Source organism: Salvelinus fontinalis, chromosome 3 (genome assembly GCF_029448725.1).
Source record: "Salvelinus fontinalis isolate EN_2023a chromosome 3, ASM2944872v1, whole genome shotgun sequence".
Taxonomy (NCBI): Eukaryota; Metazoa; Chordata; class Actinopteri; order Salmoniformes; family Salmonidae; genus Salvelinus; species Salvelinus fontinalis.
In genome coordinates, this window is record NC_074667.1 from 29,709,357 (window position 1) to 29,733,115 (window position 23,759).

The window sequence follows — 23,759 nt, forward strand, 5'->3', positions numbered from 1 at the left end:
CGCTGACCAGAAGCTCTCGGGGTGTGCGAGAACACGTGGGCAGACGAAGAGAGAGCAGTAGGAGTAGCAGTGTTATTTGTGGTGATCCATGTTTCCGTCAGTGCCAAGAAGTCGAGGGACTGGAGGGAAGCATAGGCTGAGATGAACTCTGCCTTGTTGGCCGCAGATCGGCAGTTCCAGAGGCTACCGGAGACCTGGAACTCCACGTGGGTCGTGCGCGCTGGGACCACCAGGTTAGGGTGGCCGTGGCCACGCGTTGTGAAGCGTTTGTGTGGTCTGTGCAGAGAGGAGAGAACAGGGATAGACAGACACATAGTTGACAGGCTACAGAAGAGGCTACGCTAATGCAAAGGAGATTGGAATGACAAGTGGACTACACGTCTCGAATGTTCAGAAAGTTAAGCTTACGTTGCAAAAATCTTATTGACTAAAATGATTAAAATGATACAGTACTGCTGAAGTAGGCTAGCTAGCAGTGGCTGCGTTGTTGACTTTGTTTGAAAGTGTAGCTGGCTAGGTAACCTCGATAGCTGGCTAGGTAACCCCGGTAACTGGCTAGATAATTAGTCTAAACTACACAATTGTCTTAGATACAAGGACAGCAAAGACAACTATGTAGCTAGCTAACACTAGCTAGCTAACACTACACTAATCAAATCGTTCCGTTGTAATGTAATAGTTTCTACAGTGCTGCTATTCGGTAGAAGTTGGCTAGCTAGCAGTGTTAGCAGTGTTAGCAGTGTTGACTAGCAGTGTTGACTAGGTAGGAGAACGGCAGCGCGGCGGACGAAAATAGCTGGCTAGCTAACCGATAATTACTCTAGGCTCCACAGTTATCTTAGATACAAAGACAGCAAAGACAACTGTGTAGCTAGCTAACACTACACTAATCAAGTCGTTCCGTTGTTCCGTTGAATGTAATAGTTTCTACAGTGCTGCTATTCGGTGGCTAGCTGGCTAGCTAGCAGTGTTGATTACGTTACGTTACGTTAAAGGACGAAAATAGCTGGCTAGCTAACCTAGATGTTTGCTCTAAACTACACAATTATCTTTGATACAAAGACGGCTATGTAGCTAGCTAAGATCAAACAAATCAAACCGTTGTACTGTAATGAAATGAAATGAAATGCGATACTACCTGTGGAGCGAAGCGGAATGCGACCGGGTTGTTGAATGTTGTTGAATATTCCATACGCTGTCTGTCCCTCTAACCCTTGATCCTCAGCAGAGCACTGTTCAAATACACACGAAGTGATGGTACCATCATTAGAGCTTAAAAAGCCCTCTTTCTCCTAACATAGACCTAGCACACTGAGCTCCAAATAGAAGAAACACATAAAAGACAGTATGCATTTGGGTGAAATATGAACCAATGGATTGATTTACACTTTTCTGCTGTTTAGAGCTGTTATGTTTCCTCCTGCTCAGTCTACTTTCTCTCTCACTCTCACTCTGTACATAATATCTCATCTTTGTTTATCTCTCTCTCTCTACTCTCTCTCTTTCTCTCTCCCACACACACATTATGTGTTAGATAAAGCAATCCCTTCTACAACACACTTACTGCATGTATTGTTGATTAAGAATGTATATTTACCAAGCCATCTCTACACACTACGTACAGAAAGGAGTGTGTGAACAAACAGTCATTTTTATTTTATTTCAACAGCTATATAAAAGCTATTTAAAAGTAATTAGATAATTTTAAAACTAAGCATCTAAATAAGTAATACAAAGATACGTCAAATCACGTAATGCCAATTTCCAGTCTGAAGGGAGTATTATTTTAATTAATTTCCCAGTGAGCATCAGAGAGGAAGAGAAAGCATGTATGTATTCCTTGGAGCATTCAGGAATGGGGTCATAAAATTTTGTAGATTAAATTGTTCAAATGCTGGAGCCAAATTCAAAATGAAGAAAAAATCATAAACATGCCACATACAATGCATTTTAGCCTTATTTTAAAATGTATTAAATACAAAATGCTCCTCATCAATCCAGAATTAATACCCTATTATGAAAATGCAAAACCAGTTGTTTGCCAATATATTCCAAATAAAACAACTGAAACTCCTTATGTACATAAATATTATGACTCTTTACTATGAGACTCTAAATTGAGCTCAGGTGCATTCTGCTCTCACATGATTTGGAAAGGCACACACCTAGGTATAAGGTCCCACATGTCAGAGCCAAAACCATATTATGAGGTCGAAGGAAGCTCTGAGAAAGGATTGTGTTGAGGCACAGATCTGGGGAAGGGTACCAAAAAATGTCTGCAGCATTGAAGGGTTCCAAAAACACAGTGGACTCCATCATTCTTAAATGGAAGAAGTTTTTAACCCCCAAGACTCTTCCTAGAGCTGGCCGCCTGGCCAAACTGAGCCATCGGGGGAGAAGGACCTTGGTCAAGGTGGTGCACAAGAACACAATGGTCACTGTGAAAAAGCTCCAGAGTTCCTTTGTGGAGATGGGAGAACCTTCCAGATGAACAACCATCTCTGCAGCACCACCAAATCAGAACTTTATGGTAGAGTGGCCAGACAGAAGCCACTCCTCAGTAAAAGGCACGACAGCCAGCTTGGAATTTTCCAAATGGCACCTAAAGGACTCCGACCATGAGTAACAAGACTCTCTGGTCTGATTAAACCAAGATTGAACTCTTTGGCCAGCATCATGCTGTGGGGATGTTTTTCTGGTTCTTCTCCTTGCCTCCACTGGTCGACTTCCCTGTGTAGACTTGCATCTTCAAAGTGTAGCTGGATTGTGCGTCACAGGCCACCCATATCTTGATGCCATACTTTGCTGGCTTGCTGGACATATACTGCCGGAAAGGACAGCGACCTTTTGACAAAAGAGATTACTATCAGTAATTAGTATCAGCGCCACAGAAAACAATCACATAAATCAATGATATTACAGCAATACATAATAAAATTAACAGTGAAAATCACACACAAATACAGATGTACCTCTGAATGGAACCATTTGCTCATCCACTGTTACTTCAGGCCAAGAGTTGTAGAGGTATGGCAGACGCTCTACCCACTTCTCCCAGACCTCTCTTATGGCCGGCAGTTTGTCTCTCACACCTTCTTGCAGGTCTTGATTCATGGTTATCAAATCCTAGCATTCTTGAGAAAGTGTCAGACTTTCAGTGGCACCGTGGCACGGAAAATAGCCTTTCCACTCTCTGCATCCTATAGACTACATTTAGCCTCGCCTCGGGACCTATCCACACCCGCTAAGATTAGCAGGCCTGTGTAGGCACGCAGATCAATCTCATCCATCCTTTTCCAGTTGTCTCCATATCTGTGGAAACCCTCCAAATGTGTCATCTCGAGGATGATTTTTTCGATGGCTGGTGTGATGAACATGTAGAATGTTGAGGTTGAGGTTGACATTTTGTGCTGCCATCCTTCATATGGTGACAAGGACCATGTTATTTTGCTGTTCTTTGACAAAAATGTCTCTCTTTCAGCTTGGGGGATTTCTTCTTCATCTGAAGATGATGCATCGTGCTCTGGGTTGTATTCTTCCCCATCTTCTTCTTCAGATACCTCCTCCTCTTCTAAATCATTGTTCTCTTGTTCCTCCTGGACATCTGAATAAATCAGATCAGATCTACCACCAGAAATCAGATCTACCACATGTTGGGCACTGAAACGTGCACTCATGGCTTCAGCAAAGAGATAATGGAGGGGACTGTCCTCTGCAGCACCTTTGTAGCCTCTGACTGCATTCCCCATTAGTAAACAATGCTTTCAAGAATTTTATTTTGTCTGTTAACTTCGGTCATGTGTGGGGTCGTGGAGGGGAGATTCTGCACATGCACGTTACAGTTGTAGTTTTGTTTGAGGTCAATCAGTAGCACATATAATCTTCATTTATCATTGTGTGACAAAATTTACCCTAAGACAATCTTTGTAGCCTGGTGGTGTACAGCTTTCATGGAAATACGAACAAAGGTGATGTTGAGCTTTTTCTGATGTTGGGGTAACTCTAGGAAAAGTCATCAAATTTCAAGTTGAGAAAATAATATTCAGGGGATTTTCTCTGCTGTTAAACATAGTGGCGGGTCATTTTTGACCCTTAAGACAACACAAGGGTTAAGCTTTAGCCCCACCCATCCTTTAAAGCATTCACATGTGAGGCCATGTACTAAACAATCAAAGATTTCAAGACTAAAGGCTGGTTTATACTACGGGTGTGTTCGTAAATGCTAGAGTGTGCTCTGGGCGTTTGCAAATTCAGAGTGTTTCGCTCCCGGAGTGTTCAGAGCGCATACGGGAAGCTCTGGCCGAGGAGTAGGGTTGCGCGTTCTGACCTAACAGCAGCAGTCAAGCACCCAAGCTAACTGGCTAACGTTGCCTATCTACTTCCAGACACAAATGAGAGAACAGCTCACTCTGACCATTTTACTCGCCCTAGAATAGCTGGTTAGGCTGTTTTTATGTTATCGAGAGCATTGGTGACTGCAACTGTGCTGCTGGCAACAATTTAATTACGTTTTTTGCCAACGTTACAGACACCGGCCATATTCAACAGGTGTTGAGCGTTCGTAAATTTGTCAGTTATTCTCCGCTCTGGCACATTCAGATGAGAGTGCTCTGAAATCGGAATAGATAGCCAGAGTGAATTTACAAGCTACGTCTATCGACAGCTGTCACAGTGACATCATGAACATTCTATTGAAATGGTTTCTTGCATAGTAGAGTATTTTGTTTAGACAAGTAGCTAGCTAAACAATGAACCATCATCCCAACTCATAACGTTACTACCCTGCATTAATCTGCAGGTAGCTAACTAACCAAGTTCAATGTTAGCTATCTAACATTAGGCTATAACTAGCAACGCAAATGGTTCTGAGATACGAAAATCATTAATACACAGATCATACACGTAACGTTAGCTAGCGAGCCAGCCAGCTAACAGTATACTTTAACCTCTTAAATTTAATGGCAAAATTTAGATTTCCGTCTAAATAGACATACCCAAAAGTAACTGCTAGTCGTGTGTAATTACATGACTCTGAAATGCCAAAACGTGGTATATTTGGAAAGAAGACATCTGGGAGATAATGAGGAAATGATCAGAAGATAGGAGATACATAGTTCAGAATACACAAGATCAGTCACACACAAAATAACCTTGTTTTTTAATTGTTTTTTAAAAGTCATTTTTCATTGACAAGCTATAAGTGAATTATTGATTCCCAGAACCGGAAACACAACAGGTGGCTTCCACAAGATGTGAAAAATATCAGAAAAAAATGGGATTGATAGACCTAACAACTAGTAATGGAGGGATGTTTTAGTAAGGGGTGTCAGGTGTGGTCACGGGACGTTTCCAAGTGTCCCTAAACCTCTCCAAAGTGGAATATGTCTGTAAATTAGATGATTCCAGTGCTATTACATATTTGCAATCCCTAAAGGCTATTTGTTCAGTATAAAAACAATTTCTACCATATCAGCCTCACTCAAACATTGTGGTGGTGTTATGGACTATCCAGGATACATTCAAGTGTCCTTTCAACCTCTCCAACGTGTCCGAATGTGGTAATTGCACTCTTTTTGCAGACCGGATGTGTCTAAAAGTTATTGTTCACTATAAAAACTAAATTTATTTAACACCAACCTCCCTCAAACATTGTGGTGGTGTCGGGGGACAGACAGGGGAGATCCAAGTGTTTTTTTTAACCTCTCCAAAGTGCCTGAAAGTTTAGCCTAGGCATATCCAATGTATTTGTCCCACATACAAATGAACTGTTTATAAAGACAATATAAAAGCAACAGATGTACATTAAAAATATATAAAATGTCTTATCAAACTCAAACTTGGTTACACACGAGATCTTCACTAAAAAAGGTGCGAAAATAGAAATATGCGGAACTATTTACCATTGGCATTCGTGTTCATTTACATCCCAGGTGTAGATGATTAGATTTCACTTTCACCATAGCTTGTGCATGTCGTGATAGTCTTTGAAGCAGGAAACAAAAAGCGAACTGGCATTTCGGACAGAAGATCTGGCATTTCACCCTTTTCTCCCCTGTGTTTTGTGCAATGCTTGCAGTTCTTCCTTTTGTCTTTTGGCATGCGTGTTGGATAGTGGCGCTCACCTTGAGTGGGGGGTCTTGTGATGGTTGTGAGGTTGCTTTGGGCCCCCAATTCAGCCATTTCCAGCACTAGCTGCTCTCGGAAGGCCAACTGGGAGGAGGGGTTTGACCTTTTGCTTTGGCCATCTGCTTGTGGGGAATGAAAGCATTTACTGTAGCATGGTCCACAAAGTGGTAAAAAAAGTATTAAACCTATTCCTGGTCTTGTGGAGGACCTGGTAGTGGCCTTTCAGAGCACAAGATAGGTCAAAACCCCCAATACTGGCATAGTAGTCCTTCACAGAAATGGGGACATTCTTCCTTTTTCACCCTCCTTGGTTGTTACTGAATGCCTTATGCAGTGTGGTGAGCATGGTTACTTCCCTAGTGTCCTTCCATTTCACAAAAAACATCTTGTTAGTCCTGATCCAACTAATGGGCCCCCTCTCTGGTGTCTTTGTCATGTGGTTTACCTTGATCTTGGGGAAACTGATTATGTTAGGATGAATGGTGCCACAAGCCCCTATTTCCTTTTCAAGAGGTCTATGTAAAGTGGATGTAGAACCATCAGACAGGGTGATTGACATAGCAGTGGTGAGTGAAGGCCTTGACCGGCGGGGGTGCTTGCTGGGGGAGGGGTGGCTCCCAAATGTCATCATCCAAAAATCTGCATTCTCCACTCTGTGGTGAATAAAATAAATGGATATATTGTTGTAAAACAGACAGAATTACAGTTGACTAAATTTACAAAACAATATTACTGTAATGGTAAAACATTAAGCCTAAACTGTATCTGTACAGTGACTCAGATATAAGGTGTGAAGGACACACACAATGCAAACAGTAAGACTTTTAAGACTTGTATTTATTATTTTATTTATTTAATATTTATTTAACTAGGCAAGTCAGTTAAGAATACATTCGTATTTACAATTATGGCCTACCAAAAGGCAAAAGGCGTCCTGCGGGGACAGGGGCTGGGATTAAAAATAAAACAATTAATTAAATAAAAATACACGACAAAACACACATCACAACAAAAGAGACTACACAACACTACATACAGAGAGACCTAAGACAACAATAACATAGCATGGCAGCATCACATGACAACACAGCATGGTAGCAACACAACATGACAGCAACATGGTAGCAACACAACATGGCAGCAGCACAGGGTACAAACATTATTGGGCACAGAACAGTACAAAGGGCAAGAAGGTGGAGACAATAGTACATCACGCAAAGCAGCCACAACTATCAATAAGAGGTGAGAACCACAAATAAATAATGGCCATGAGAATTTAGTGGCCTCTCCAGAGATACAAGGATGGAACTTAGAACAGAAAACAGTGAACTAATATGAAACAGACAATGACTACCCTTTACATAGGCGTACGTAAACTAAATCCAAAGCACAAAAAGCAGACTGTCACGTTCCTGACCTGTTTTTCCTTTTTCTTGTATTTATTTAGTTGGTCAGGGCGTGAGTTGGGGTGGGTTGTCTATGTGTTATTTTCTATGTTGGGGTTTTGTGTTCGGCCTGGTATGATTCTCAATCAGAGGCAGCTGTCAATCGTTGTCCCTGATTGAGAATCATACTTAGGCAGCCGGGGTTCACGTGTGTGTTTGTGGGTGTTTGTTCTTGTGTCAGTGTTCCGCCACACAGGACTGTCACGGTAGTTATTTTGTATCGCATATTGTTTTTGTTAATTATTAAATCACTATGGAAACTAGCCACTCTGCGTCTTGGTCCGATCCTTCTCGCCTCTCCTCGTCCGAGGAAGAGGATTACGACTGCCGTTACACAAACAACTTGTAAAAAATGAAATACACATGGTAAATTAGATATATAAAGTCATGAAAATAATTTACTTACTGATCTAAAAATGGCTTTTTAGCTTTTTTCCCCCTTGAGAAGCGATCTTTTATGAAAGCAATGAAATTAAATCTGTTTACAATGTAATGTAGCATACTCGGTGCGTCTCGTCTCTGAGCCAGGTAGCAATAGTTCACATTACACATATCAAATCAAATCAAGTTTATTTTATATAGCCCTTCGTACATCAGCTAATATCTCAAAGTGCTGTACAGAAACCCAGCCTAGAACCCCAAACAGCAAGTAATGCAGGTGTAGAAGCACTGCGGCTGCTAGGAAAAACTCCCTAGAAAGGCCAAAACCTAGGAAGAAACCAGGCTATGGGGGGTGGCCAGTCCTCTTCTGGCTGTGCCGGGTGGAGATTATAACAGAACATGGCCAAGATGTTCAAATGTTCATAAATGACCAGCATGGTCAAATAATAATCAGGAGTAAATGTCAGTTGGCTTTTCATAGCCGATCATTAAGAGTATCTCTACCGCTCCTGCGGTCTCTAGAGAGTTGAAAACAGCAGGTCTGGGACAGGTAGCACGTCCGGTGGACAGGTCAGGGTTCCATAGCCGCAGGCAGAACAGTTGAAACTGGAACAGCAGCAAGGCCAGGTGGACTGGGGACAGCAAGGAGTCATCATGCCCGGTAGTCCTGACGCATGGTCCTAGGGCTCAGGTCCTCCGAGAGAGAGAAAGAAAGAGAGAAGGAGAGAATTAGAGAGCATACTTAAATTCACACAGGACACCAGATAAAACAGGAGAAGTACTCCAGATATAACCAACTGACCCTAGCCCCCCGACACATAAAATACTGCAGCATAAATACTGGAGGCTGAGACAGGAGGGGTCAGGAGACACTGTGGCCTCATCCGATGATACCCCCGGACAGGGCCAAACAGGAAGGATACATAGGGTTCTAGGCCTTGCTTAGTCCCACCCAGGTCAACTGCATATCCCTGGAAAGCTTATCTCAATGGCTACAAGACTGTCAAGGTGCCATATAGCCAGTCCCCTGTGTAATGGTTGCGTACGCGTAAGCAGGCGACTTCATATTTTTAGCGGTCCAAACACTTAAAAGACGCACCCTTGATGTTGTTTTTAAGTTTTTGCAGTCTTTTCTTAGCGGATGTACAATCGTTGCAACTTGAATTATGGGGAGTTTCAGGCCCCGGAATGAACATAATTGTACACTTGCAAAGCCAACTAAAAATGAGGGCTATGGGGCTTATGTTGCAAACTTCCCTTTCTTGGATAATCATTTGGACCGCCCTCCAAGATGGCGATGGGGATTCCCCCAAGAGCATAAGGCGAGGGTAAGTGGACGAGAGTGTGTCTTTTAAGTGTTTTGATGGCAACCCTGGAATGTAGGTAGCAGCCATCGTCATCAGCTCGGCCTGCACTTATACATTTGTATGTCCATATATGGTAGTAAGTCACACCAAAGATTTTAAGGCACAGATCAACAGCCAAGATATTCAGCTTTCCGCGGAAACTCTGCTTTTGCAGATATGCGCTACCATTCTCATCCCAGACTGAACTGAATAAAAAAAATATTATATGGTCCCCAAATGTGAGGGACTATACATTTATTAAGGAGGTGAAAATAAAAACAACTTTCTGACAAATTAGAAATGTGTAATATCTGAAAATTTAGCTAGCTAGGCTATCTTACATGTATACGCGGAAGGACGCTTCTCCCTCTCTGTCACGGAAGCCATGGTTACCCTTAGTTTGAAGATGTAATCCAGAGACAGGTGTTTTATACAACAACCTTCTGTGTGTTCTTTTTTTGACTTTGCATCTGCATATTTGCAATCAAACACTAGAATTTTCTCCATCTCTTAGATATCACACTCTAATAACACTGATTTAAAAACTCGGTCCTCCAGAAAGTGGAGAGCAACACTTATGCAGTTCTACTAAATTATATCTTTCAAAAAAGCAGTTTAGAAAGGATTACCTACACATACTGACCAGCTCATGTTATAGACAGATGCATGCTACATGGCAGACCAATCCGAACTCATCTCTCGGCATGTCCAGCCCACTTATTATCTCAGCGAATCATGGCTAGCGGGAAGTTTGATGTCTTTTCGTCGGCTAAACCAACTAGGCTCGTAATTTAAAAATGTTTTTCGTATTTACAGATGGCATACAAGTTTGTTATTAAGGCACATGAAAGTTCCAGATGGCATTTCTGCCAAACAAACGCATTTAGAATTTTCAAAAAAGTTTTAAGTTCAAACGGCTCTCCTGTGTAGTAGGGACGGGCGACATAGACCTTGTTTCCTGAAACGAGTCCCAAATGTCTAAAAACCTGTTTTTGCTTTGTCATTGTAAGGTATTGTGTGTAGATTGGAAAATGATTTTTTTAAATCCATTTTAGAATAAGGCTGTAACGTACCAAAATTTTGAAAACGTCAAGGGGTCTGAATACTTTCCGAATGCACTGTAGGCTCTAGAAACCTCTAAAACCCACTAGAAATCACACTATAGACAACCACAATAGAGCTTGTCATTTTGGAATTGAACGGCAGATTTTTTTGCATACCCTTTTTTAATATTCAGAATTGATCAAAGGGCCAGTTTAATAAAATAAAATAAAATCCAAATCTGGAGGGACACCATTTGAATAGCCCTGCTCTAAACTATGTAAACACTAAATCTGGCCATACATTCTAATCCCTAAATCCCAACTCTATCTGTAGGATATAGAGCTGTGATTATAATGCTGATATTGATTTGTGCTTATGTCTTTTCAACAATAGGTTTGCAGTAGTCACATCTGAGCTTTCTGAACTCTGTCCTCAGCATGGTCAAACGTTGCCCTTAGAAGTGGTGTGTGCAGGAATGGAGGATGTGTGGACAGCCAAGCGTAAAATTGTGTTTGTGTTTGACAGTGTATATGTGTGTGTGTCCATCAGTTTGAATGTGGAAAACCCTCTAAAACCCTCTAACTCTTTCATAGTTTCATACTTCAGTCTGGTTGGTACTGCCCCAGTGACTAACTGACAGCCAATGTGGAACATCCTAGAATGATTCAATACATAATGCATGACCAGCACAATTCCTGCCGTCTGTTGGCTGTGTTTGTGTGTTTGTGTGTTTGTGTGTGTGTGTGTGTGTGTGTGTGTGTGTGTGTGTGTGTGTGTGTGTGTGTGTGTGTGTGTGTGTGTGTGTGTGTGTGTGTGTGTGTGTGTGTGTGTGTGTGTGCATGTCTGAGTGTATTAGCTCAGACTTGGTCATGACTGGAGTCACCTTCAGTGTCTGTCCATGTCAGTGACTACCGATCTGAGATGCCCAGGGCCAGACACAGAGACACAGAGAGAGAATGTGATACACACATCCTTGCCAACTCTGACAACATCATTCTGTGCCATGTGGCGGCTGGGGGTGGGGGATTGAGTCGGGGTGGGGAGTAGTTCACAGTGTGAGAGAGAAAGGAAGTAAGCGAGTGAGCGGGAGAGAGAGTCAGGGAAGGACACTGAGTAAGTATATGACAAAGGGTCTGTGTGTCTTGTGACGGCCCTGAATTTGTCTGAACCATCTCTGCTTCTCCTTCCAATAGGGCGCTTCCCCTTTAACTCCCAATTAAATAGCCAGCATCAGATGCGAAAAAGGTAGTTGTGATGGTGGTGCGAATGAAGATGTGTTCAACCGTCAGTTCCGAAGCTTCTTTACTCCCTTTGTTTTGTTGTATTTAAAAGTGTGCTTTGTAGCTTTGTCTCAAGTTTAAGCAAGATCGGATCCACTCATTTCTTCCTTTGGACTACACATCCCATTTGGTCTCCTCTGTTTCGTCGTGGCCTTTCTGTGCTGGAGATCTGTTGGCAGATTGAATTGTCTGACTACAATTTATTTGCATAGAGTATTTCATTTGTTTGAGTGTGATTTATACCGTGCTGATTTGTGGTCAGTTGTGTAAGGGCACAAGGCAAGACCCAGGAGGCAGATTGTTAGAGTCTTTGTAGTTTATTTATAATCCAAAAGGAGTAGGCAGGAGAATGGTCGTGGACCGGCAAAAGGTCAAAACCAGATTCTGAGTCCAAGAGGTAATGAGTGGCAGACAGGCTCGAAGTCAGGGCAGGCAGAAGGGTCAGGCACGTGGGCACGGAGTCCAGAAAAAACAGGCAAGGGTCAAAACCGGGAAGACTAGAAAAAGAGAAAATAGAAAACAGGTGCATCGGAAAACACACTGATTGACTTGAAAACATACAAGACGAACTGGCAGAGAGACAGGAAACACAGGGATAAATACACTGGGGAAATAAGCGACACCTGGAGGAGGTGGAGACAATCACAAGAACAGGTGAAACAGAACAAAGCATGATAGTATCCCCCCCTCTAGGGACGCCACCTGGTGTCCTACCTGGGCACATACCTGGCTGACGGTGGTGTCGACGATGAAAATTGGCGATAAGGCACGAGTCAAGGATGTCTTTAGCAGGAAACCAGCACCTCTCCTCTGTACCATAACCCTCCCAGTCAACCACTACTGGAAACTCCTGCCCCGTGGTCGAACCCGCAGGAAGTGTCTCACCGTATATGCCGGCTGGACATCAATGACCCGGGGGGAGGGATGGGCCTAGAAACAGAAGACAGAGGACTGTGAGACAAGGGCTTAATCCTGGACACATGAAAAGTATGGTGAACACGGAAGGTACGGGGCAACAGCAGATGGATAGCAGTTGGACTAATGACTCTAGAAATGGGGAAAGGACCAATGAAAGGAGGGGGAAGTTTACGGGATTCTACCCGAAGGGGTAGGTCCCGAGTGGACAACCATACCCTCTGCCCGACCCAGTAGCGAGGAGCCAGAGTCCAGTGGCGGTCTTCTTGTCGACGATAGCTGGAGGTTTTCTTGAGAAGAGCTCTTTTCCAGGTACGCCAACAGCGACGGACGAACATCTAGGCTGAAGGTATGTTGACCTCCACTTCTTGCTCTGGGAAGAGCGGTGGCTGATATCCCATGGAGCATTCAAAGGGGGATAGTCCAGTAGCCGAGCAAGGGAAGAGTGTTCCTGGCATATTCAACCTAGACCAGTTGCTGACTCCAGGTGGCGGGGTTACTGGCAACAAGACCTCGGAGTACCGTCTCCATATCTTGATTAGCTCGCTCTGACTGGCCGTTGGACTGGGGATGAAACCCGGACAACAGGCTGACCGACGACCCGATAAGGGTACAGAATGCCTTCCAGAATCGGGATGAAAGCTGATGACACCAATCTGAGACAATGTTGACCAGGAGTCTATTGATTCAGAAGACGTGCCGTACGGAAGGTAATTTAGGAAGAGGAATGAAATGGGTGGCCTTGGAGAACCTGTCAACCACCGTCAGGATGGTGGTGTTGCCATCTGACGGAGGAAGCCCAGTGACAAAATCCAGGGAAATATGGGAACAGGGGCGATGAGGAACAGGAAGTGGCTGAGGGAGACCAGACAGAGCTTGCCGTGGAGTCTTGATTTGAGCACACACCATGCATGCGGCAACGAAGGCCGAGACATCAGGAGCCATGGTGGACCACCAGAAGCAATGTTGGAGGAAAGCCAGGGTACGACGAGCACCAGGATGACAGGTAAGCCTGGAGGAGTGAGCCCATTCCAGGACTTGGGACCCGACCAAGTCAGGAACGAATATCCGGTTAGCCGGGCCTCTCCCAGGGTCCGGCTGAGAACGTTGTGCTTTGCGAACCAGATCCTCAATACCTCAGACAACCGCAGCCGCCAAACATGAGGCAGGGAGAATGGTCTCTGATTCTGAGGGTGTGGAAGCAAAACTGTACAGACGGGAAAGGGCGTCCGGCTTCACATGTTTGGACCCTGGGCGGTAGGAGATGGTTAAATTAAACCGAGTGAATAACAGAGCCCACCGGGCCTGCCTAGAGTTAAAGCACTTGGCTGTGCGGAGATATTCCAAATTCTTGTGGTCGGTCCAAACCAAAAATGGATGTTCCGCCCCTTCCAGCCAATGCCTCCATTCCCCCAGGGCCATCGTTACTGCTAGGAGTTCCCGGTTGCCAACGTCATAGTTCCTCTCCGCCAAGTTGAGACGATGGGATATGAAGGCACAGGGAGGACGCTTTTGGTCCTGGATGGATCGCTGGGAAAGAATGGCCCCTACTCCCATGTTGGAAGTGTCAACCTCCACCACAAACTGACGGGTCGGATCCGGATGGATGAGGATGGGGGCAGTGGTGAATCGTTGCTTCTAATCCACAAAAGCCTTGTTTGCTGCTGGTGACCAAGTGAACGGTACCTTGGGAGAGGTGAGTGCAGAGAGGGGAGCCGCCAGGTCACTGGACAGGTAGCAATGAAATGCCCCGCAGCAGCGCAATACAGAAAACGGTTGGAGCTTAGCCCATGTGAAGGTTCCCTAGGCGATAATCTAGCTCTTTCCAGTTGCGTAGGTTCTGGTGTATCCAACTCACGCGTCGTCGGTGATTCTTGAGGGAGCTCGGGTGGCTTTGGATCCTCTCAGAAAAATCATCCTCGGGGACTTCCGGGTTCCCTCGGAGGTGAGCGAGCCACTGTGGATGAACGAGTGTGCCCGAGATCAGACCTTCTCTCACAACTGCGTTCTCTTAGGCGTCCATCAATTCTATTGGTGAGGGCAATGAGGGATTTGAGGTCCACCGGTAATTCCCGAGCAGCTAGCTCATCTTTTACCACCTCAGATAATCTGTGAAGAAAAGTTTCGAACAGAGACTCCGGATTCCAGGCAATCTCGACGGCCAACGTGCGAAAATCAACCGCTTAGTCTGCCACACTACGGGAGTTGACATAATTCAAGAAGTTTACTGGGCGCCTCTTTCCCGGATACCGGAGAATTGAATACCTTCCTCACTTCTGCCATGAAATCCTCCAGATGACAACAAATGACGGATTGTTGCTCCCAAACTGCCGTAGCCCAGGAGAGCGCCCTTCCCGACATTAGCGTAATAACATCCGCTATCTTAGATTGGTCTGAAGGAAGCGTAGATGGCTTTAGCTCATAAATAAGAGAGCACTGAGAAAGAAAACCCTGGCAGGTACCAGGATCCCCAGAATATCACTCCGGAGGAGGTAAGCAGGGTTCTCGGGGAGCCGGGGTAGGCTGTACAAGCTCACCACTAATAGGGGGAAAAATTACTGGGTGGTTGGGGTTTCTCAGAGGTAGCAGGCAGCCTCTGAGCTGACTCCCTGATTTGCTCTATAATCTCCTTATAAACCCCTGGTCAGGGCGTTCCGTCAAGAAACGGAGCCCTTCCAGAAGGTCCTGTAACAGCTCCTCATGTCTCCCAATAGTGGCTCCCTGCAGGGAGACAGCTTGGCGGAGCTGGTCCAAGTCTGCTGGGTCTGTCATTGCCAGTTCGTACTGTAAGGTCACAAGGCGAGACCCAGATGCAGACACAGGAGGCAGATGGTTAGAGTCTGTGTAGTTTATTTATAATCCAAAAGGAGTAGGCAAGAGAATGGTCGTGGACAGGCAAAAGGTCAAAACCAGATTCTGAGTCCAAGAGGTAAAGAGTGGCAGACAGGCTTGAAGTCAGGGCAGGCAGAAGGGTCAGGCAGGCAGGTACTAAGTCCAGTAAAAACAGGCAAGGGTCAAAACCGGGAAGACTAGAAAAAGAAAATAGAAAACAGGAGCATGGGAAAACACGCTGCTTGACTTGAACACATACAAGACGAACTGGCACAGAGAGACAGGAAACACAGGGATAAATACACTGGGGAAATAAGCGACATCTGGAGGAGGTGGAGACAATCACAAGAACAGGTGAAACAGATCAGGGCGTGACAAGTTGTAGTTGAAGACTACTGAGATTTGATACTCTTTAGGGTTGTGTGGTAAAAGAGTTTGATATTTTGATTGTATGATTGAGACTGGGTTTACACTACACTTTTATGAATGGACAAACATTGCGTGACTAAGGTCACTTGAGTTCACTGAACTCCTCTACCGGGCTGGAATCTTTTAGGCCTGAGGTACAGGACTTTTCTTGAGGAACCAGAGCTCATTGTTTGTTATATTATTATGTGTGATCATTTATGTTGGTAATACAACCCATGCAAAATAACAGTTGTTTGAAGTAATGTCCAATGTTTTAAGGATATATGAAAAGTGTATGTCCATACTGACTTTTACATGAGTCCTTCGTATTGGTGTAGACTTCACAGACCAGATGGGACTCATTCCCTGACAAACAAAAAGGAGAAAGCAATATTTTCTCTGGTAGGCACAACCTACCTGGCACCCCTACAAAAATAACCACAAGTCAAAACCAATACAGTCTGTGCCTGCCAATGTATGTGTGTAGAGTACTCTTTGTCTGTCAGATTTACAAGCCCAATAGTGTGAATTGTAGTCAAACAATTTAAAGTCAGGTTGAGTGTGAATTCCATATCGCCCGGAGGATATACTGTGTGTGCATGTGCAGGCTAATGTGACTGTCACCGATATCTGTCTGAGGTGCTACATCTTCCAGCTGTGAAATTGACGTGATGTGCATTATATTATTAGGTGTTGAAATCTGGAGCTATTTAACAATTTACCTGTGAAATTGCAGCTAAGCAGTCCCTAACCTTCCTTACTAAAGTGTGGTAATGATCTCTACCTTTGTGTGTGTGTGTGTGTGTGTGTGTGTGTGTGTGTGTGTGTGTGTGTGTGTGTGTGTGTGTGTGTGTGTGTGTGTGTGTGTGTGTGTGTGTGTGTGTGTGTGTGTGTGTGTGTGTGTGTGTGTGTGTGTGTGTGTGTTTGATGTCATGACTAAGTTATGATTCCAGTCATGCTGCCAGTGGCTGTCATCTCACGCTGCAATATCAGCCATCTCCATCTTCAAGCCTCTTTATCTTTGAATCAACAGCTAGGGATCAGGGTGTGTGTGTGTGTGTGTGTGTGTGTGTGTGTGTGTGTGTGTGTGTGTGTGTGTGTGTGTGTGTGTGTGTGTGTGTGTGTGTGTGTGTGTGTGTGTGTGTTGGTGCATGTGTATGCTATTCACAGAGGTGTATGATGTAGAAGCCATCCAAAGCTCCCAATCACCACAGTTCATCCCAGAGATGGATTTAGGGACCAGATCAGTGTTATGTTTGATGTTCTCAGGGGTCCTGGCAGGCACAGCTAACACCCTCTGCTTTCTCATCAAACACCTGCTAAAGAGATGGTTATCGCCAAGAAGACGGGACATTTCAGAGCTGTGTGTGTGTGTGTGTGTGTGTGTGTGTGTGTGTGTCACGCTCCAAGGCCAGAGCAGACAGGATATTAGTTGTCACCACAGAGGGTAGGGCAGGACTGTTGGGATCTTAGCTGATAAAAAATGACTTCAATAATTAAAGGTTTTGTCTTCTGGTGTCCCTGTCAGTCATCCCCTTCCCACCTCCTTTTTCATCCTCTCCTCCTCCCTCTCTCCTCCCCCCTGCACAGAGTGTTGTCCCAAACAGCTCATCTGGGGTGGTAAGTGCCATTATGAGAGTGTCCTGTGTGTGTGTGGTCCTTGTGGGAGTGTGTGTCCTGTCGGCAGATGTCTGGGCTGAGCTAAAAGCTCAATGGCCTCAGGCCGTCCTTCCCTCCTTTATGGAGCATGACAACTTTAGAGGGAGGGATGGAGGGCTGGAGGGAGGAGAAGGTAGACAAGGAGAGGGCTGAACAATGGTGGGGATAGATGGTGGGGATAGATGGAAAAAGAGGTGTTGTGGTGTCTGTCTGTGGGATGTGGTTTGGGATGGAGCATTATAAACGACACATATGAACGTCAATTGGCAAAAGTACCATCAACCACACTCAAATCAAATTTTATTGGTCGCGTACACATGGTTAGCAGATGTTAATATGGCTGAGATCCCGTTAACGGGATCGACTTGACAACAGACAGTGAAAGTGCAGGGCGCCAAATTCAAACAACAGAAATCTCATAATTAAAATTCCTCAAACATACAAGAATTTTGTTAATCCCACCACAGTTTCCGATTTCAAAAAGGCTTTGCGACGAAAGCACACCTTCTGATTATGTTAGGTCAGTACCTAGTCACAAAAAACACAGCCATTTTTCAAGCCAAAGAGAGGAGTCACAAAAAGCAGAAATAGAGATAAAATGAATCACTAACCTTTGATGATCTTCATCAGATGACACTCATAGGACTTCATGTTACACAATACATGCATGTTTTGTTTGATAAAGTTCATATTCATATAAAAAAACTGAGTTTACATTGGCACGTTACATTCACTAGTTCCAAAAACATCCAGTGATAGTGCATAGCCACATCGTTTCAACAGAAATACTCATCATAAATGTAGATGATAATACAAGTTATAGACATGGAATTATAGATATACCTCTCCTTAATGCAATGTGTCAGATTTCAAAAAAGCTTTACGGAAAAAGCAAACCATGCAATAATCTGAGACGCAGCTCAGAACAATAGTAAAATTAGCCGCCATGTTGGAGTCAACAGAAACCAGAAAATACATGATAAATGTTTCCTTACCTTTGATGAACTTCATCAGAATGCAGTCCTAGGAATCCCAGGTCCACAATAAATGCTTGATTTGTTCGATAATGTTCGTTATTTATGTCCAATTAGCTACTTTGGTTAGCGCGTTTGGTAAAAAATTCCAAAGTCACAAAGCGCGTCCACTATAATGTGACGAAATGTCCAAAAGTTCCGTAGCAGTCAGTAGAAACATGTCAAACGATGTATTGAATCAATCTTTAGAATGTTGTTAACATACATCTTAAATAACGTTCCAACCGGAAAATTACATTGACTTCAGTTGAGCGATGGAACGGAGTTGCCTCTACGTGAACGCGCGTGTTCAATGCGTGGTCACCTCATGGCAGTGGTGAATCATAACTGTCTCAATCGGCCCTCCTTCACATTAGAATCATCAGACAAAGTTCTATTGACTGTTGACATCTAGTGGAAGCCGTAGGAAGTGAAAACTCATCCATATCTCGCTGTAATTTCAATGGGATCTTGGTTGAAAATCTACCAGCCTCAGAAAAAATCCAAACAGGAAGTGGAACTTCTCAGGTTTTTGCCTGCCATATGAGTTATGTTATACTCACAGACATAAGTCAAACAGTTTAAGAAACTTCAGAGTGTTTCCTATCCAATACTAATAATAATATTCATATATTAGCAGCTATGACTGAGGAGCAGGCCGTTTACTTTGGGCACCTCTGTGCACCTTTCATCCAAGCTACTCAATACTGCCCCTGCAGCTATAAGAAGTTAATGACGAGTTTGGAGGGTACTATGGTGTTAAATGCTGAGCTGTAGTCAATGAACAGCATTCTTACATAGGTATTCCTCTTGTCCAGATGGGACAGGGGTAGTGTGCCGTGTGATGGTGATTGCATCGTCAGTAGAACCTTTGGGGCGGTCAGCAAATCGGAGTGGGTCTATGGTATCAGGTAGGGTGGAGGTGATTTGATCCTTGACTAGTCTCTCAAAGCACTTCATGATGACAGAAGTGAGTGCAATGGGGCGATAGTCATTTAGTTCAGTTACCTTCGCTTTCTTGGTAACAGGAACAATGGTGGCTATCTTAAAGCATGTGGGGACAACAGCCTGGGATAGGGATTGGTTGAATATGTCCGTAAACACACCAGCCAGCTCGTCTGCGTATGCTCTGAGGACACAGCTAGGGATGCCTTCTGGGCCGGCAGCCTTGCGAGGGTTAACACGTTTAAATATTTTACTCACGCTGGCCGCAGAGGAGAGCCGACAGGCTTTGGTAGAGGGCTGTGTCAGTGGCACTGTATTGTTCTCAAAGCAAGCAAAGAAGTTGTTTAATTTGTCTGGGAGCAAGACGTCAATGTCCTCGACGGGGCTGGTTTTCTTTTGGTAATCCGCCATTGACTGTAGACCCTGATACATACGTCTCATGTTTGAGCCGTTGCATTGCGGTTCTACTTTGTCTCCATACTGACGCTTTGCTTGTTTGATTGCCTTGCGGAGGGAATAGCTGCACTGTTTGTATTCGGTCATGTTTCCAGTCGCCTTGCCATGATTAAAGTGGTGGTTCGCACTTTCAGTTTCGTGTGAATGCTGCCATCAATCCACGGTTTCTGGTTAGGGAACGTTTTAATAGTCACATAGGGTACGACATCTCCGATGCACTTGCTAATAAACTCACTCACCGAGTCAGCGTATACAGTTGAAGTTGGAAGTTTACATACACCTTAGCCAAATACATTTAAACTCAGTTTTTCACAATTCCTGACATTTAATCCTAGAAACAATTCCCTGTTTTAGGTCAGCTAGGATCACCACTTTATTTTAAAAATGTGAAATGTCAGAATAATAGTAGAGAATGATTCATTCCAGCTTTTATTTATTTCATCACATTCCCAGTGGGTCAGAAGTTTACATACACTCAATTAGTACTTGGTAGCATTGCCTTTAAATTGTTTAACTTGGGTCAAACACTTTGGGTAGCCTTCCACAAGCTTCCCATAATAAGTTGGGTGAATTTTGGCCCAATCCTCCTGACAGAGCTGGTGTAACAGAGTCAGGTTTGTAGGCCTCCTTGCTCGCACACACTTTTTCAGTTCTGCCCACACATTTTCTATAGGATTGAGGTCAGGGCTATGTGATGGCCACTCCAATTCCTTGACTTTGTTGTCCTAAAACCATTTTGCCACAACTTTGGAAGTATGCTTGGGGTCATTGATGATTTGGAAGACCAAGCTTTAACTTTCTGACTGATGTCTTGAGATGTTGCTTCAATATATCCACATAATTTTCCTACCTCATAGTGGCATCTATTTTGTGAAGTGCACCAGTCCCTTCTGCACCAAAGCAGCCCCGCAACATGATGCTACCACCCCCGTGCTCCAAGGTTGGGATGATGTTCTTCAGCTTGCAAGCTTCCCCCTTTTTCCTCAAAACATAACGATGGTCATTATGCCAAACAGTTATATTTTTGTTTCATCAGACCAGAGGACATTTCTCCAAAAAGTACGATCTTTGTCCCCATGTGCAGTTGCAAACCATAGTCTGGCTTTTTTATGGCAGTTTTGGAACAGTGGTTTCTTCCTTGCTGAGCGGCCTTTCAGGTTATGTCGATATAGGACTCGTTTTACTGTTTTTATAGATACTTTTGTACCTGTTTCCTCCAGCATCTTCACAAGGTCCTTTGCTGTTGTTCTGGGATTGATTTGCACGTTTCGCTCCAAAGTACGTTCATCTCTAGGAGACAGAATGCATCTCCTTCCTGAGCGGTATGATGGCTGCGTGGTCCTAGGGTGTTTATACATGCATACTATTGTTTGTACAGATGAACGTGGTACCTTCAGGCGTTTGGAAATTGCTCCCAAGGATGATCCAGACTTGTGGACGTCAACATTTTTTTTCTGTGGTCTTGGCTGATTTCTTTTGATTTTACCATTATGTCAAGCAAAGAGGCACTGAATTGACTCAAATGATGTCAATTAGCCTATCAGAAGCTTTTAAACCCATTACATAATTTTCTGGAATTTTCCAAGCTGTACAGTCAACTTAGTGTATGTAAACTTCTGACCCACTGGAATTGTGATACAATGAATTACAAGTGAATTAATCTGTATGTAAACAATTGTTGGAAAAATTACTTGTGTCATGCACAAAGTAGATGTCCTAACCGACTTTACAAAACTATAGTTTGTCAACAAGAAGTTGGTGGATCTGTTGAAAAAGGAGTTTTAATGACTCCAACCTAAGTGTATGTAAACTTCCGACTTCAACTGTACATCAATGTTGTTGTCTGAGGCTATCCGGGGACATATCCCAGTCCACGTGAGCGAAGCAATCTTGAAGCGTGGAATCCGATTGGTCAGACCAGAATTGTATTGACCTAAGCACGGGCGTTTCCTGTTTTAGTTTCTGTCTGTAGGATGGGAGCAACAAAATGGAGTCATGGTGAGACTTGCCGAAGGCAGGGCGGGGGAGGGCTTTGTCTGCATCGCTGAAGTTCGTGTAGCAATGATCCAGAATGCTACCAGCTCATGTCGCACATTCGATATGCTGATAGAATTTTGGAAGTATTGTTCTTAGGTTAGCTTTGTTAAAATCCCCAGCTACAATAAATGCATCCTCGGGATGTATGGTTTCCAGCTTGCATAGAGTCCAGTGAAGTTCTTTCAGGGCCGACGAAGGATCTGCTTGGGGGGGTGGGGGTATACGACTGTGATTATGATCGAAGAGAATTCTCTTGGAAGATAATGCGGTCGGCATTTGATTGTAAGGAATTCTAGGTCAGGTGAACAGGACTTGAGTTCCTGTATGTTGTTGTGAATACAACATGAGTCGTTAATCATAAGGCATACACCCCCGCCCTTCTTCTTACCAGAGAGATGTTTGTTTCTGTCGGAGCGATGCGTGAAGAAACCGGGTGGCTGTACCGACCCTGACAACATATACAGAGTGAGCCATGTTTCCGTGAAACAGAGAATGTTACAATCTCTGATGTCTCTCTGGATGGCAACTCGTGCCCTAATTTCGTCCACCTTGTTATCTAGAGATTGGACATTGGTGAGTAATATGCTCGGAAGCGGTGGATGGTGTGCTCGCCTTCTGAGTCTGACCAGTAGGCCGCTCCATCTGCCTCTCCTGTGGCGACCACGTTATTTTGGGTCGGCCTCTGGGATAAGATCGCATGTCCAGGGTGGTCCAAAGGATACGCTTCAGGAAAGACGTATTCCTGGTCGTAATGGTGGTAAATTGACATCACTTTAATATCCAATAGTTCTTCCCGGCTGTATGTAATAACACATGAGATTTTCTGGGCTAACAATGTAAGAAATAATACATAAAATAACAAATAACTGCATAGATTTCTAAGGACCTGAAACAAGGCGACCATCTCTGATAGCGCCATTGCGCATTCTGTGTTGACTCAGTGTATATGGATGGAGGATAGGAACACATAGGAGAATATTATGAAAAGGAGGGGAGAAAAGAGAGTGAGCTGCAGAGATTTCTCCAGCAGTCAGACCAACACTCCACTCCACACAAGTGAAGTCGGTGTTAACTCAAGCACTCAACTACAGCATACCGCCCCCCCCCCCCCCCGCAAAGACACTGCAAAGATGGAACACAGTACCAGTCACCCTTTACTGTGATCCGGACCCAGTCATCCATATTATGTGAAGAATGTGCAGATAATGGTGGATAACTGAGGGGCCTCTGGGAAAACACCCACACTGACAGAGGAGCATCCTTAAAAGGCTTAGCTCGGTCTCCAGCCATCCATACTGTGTGGAGAGCGTGTGTGTGGCGTTTTGTTGATAGCGAAGGGGCTGCTAAGAGCACTGCAGTATAGCCGGCTGAACCCAAACGGAGAAAATGAGCATCAGAGTGGTAGAGTGGTACACGTTGAGTCTGTAATCAGCCATCAGAGACACTCAGACAAATTATTTCATTTTGCTACAGTGAATACAGTGTCTTATAAGCCCATGTGGGCTGTGCATCCTTGCATGACACTAATAATAAAATCAATCGCACATGAATCTAATTTCAGGATCTCTGTGTGTGTGTGTGTGTGTGTGTGTGTGTGTGTGTGTGTGTGTGTGTGTGTGTGTGCGTGTGTGCGTGTGTGCGTGTGTGCGTGTGTGCGTGTGTGCGTGTGTGCGTGCGTGCGTGCGTGCGTGTGTGTGTACCCTCTCTTTGCTGCTCACTCTAAACTGTAGAATCACCAATCTGGGCCCTCTCCTCTCCAGAGACACAATCAGTTTTTAACCACTCCTCATAAACAGCCCATCTGTGGTCCTTGGTTAAGTTGCTTGGACCAGCCGGCCCCCAGAAACAGCCCAGAATAATTCAGCCGAGATC

General features: G+C 44.2%; 1 protein-coding gene across 2 annotated transcripts in view; it reads left to right on the forward strand.

The window, feature by feature from the left end:
* LOC129843393 (contactin-2-like) overlaps window positions 1-23,759 on the forward strand; it is a 108,963-nt gene that overhangs the window by 48,963 nt on the left and 36,241 nt on the right. Inside the window, exon 2 of one of the 2 annotated variants that reach the window (XM_055912108.1) lies at window positions 17,306-17,397. The exons of the other annotated variant lie outside the window; for it this stretch is intronic. The gene's annotated coding sequence lies outside the window, so the exon portion shown is untranslated. The remainder of the gene's footprint in view (window positions 1-17,305; window positions 17,398-23,759) is intronic. 2 annotated transcript variants of the gene reach the window in all.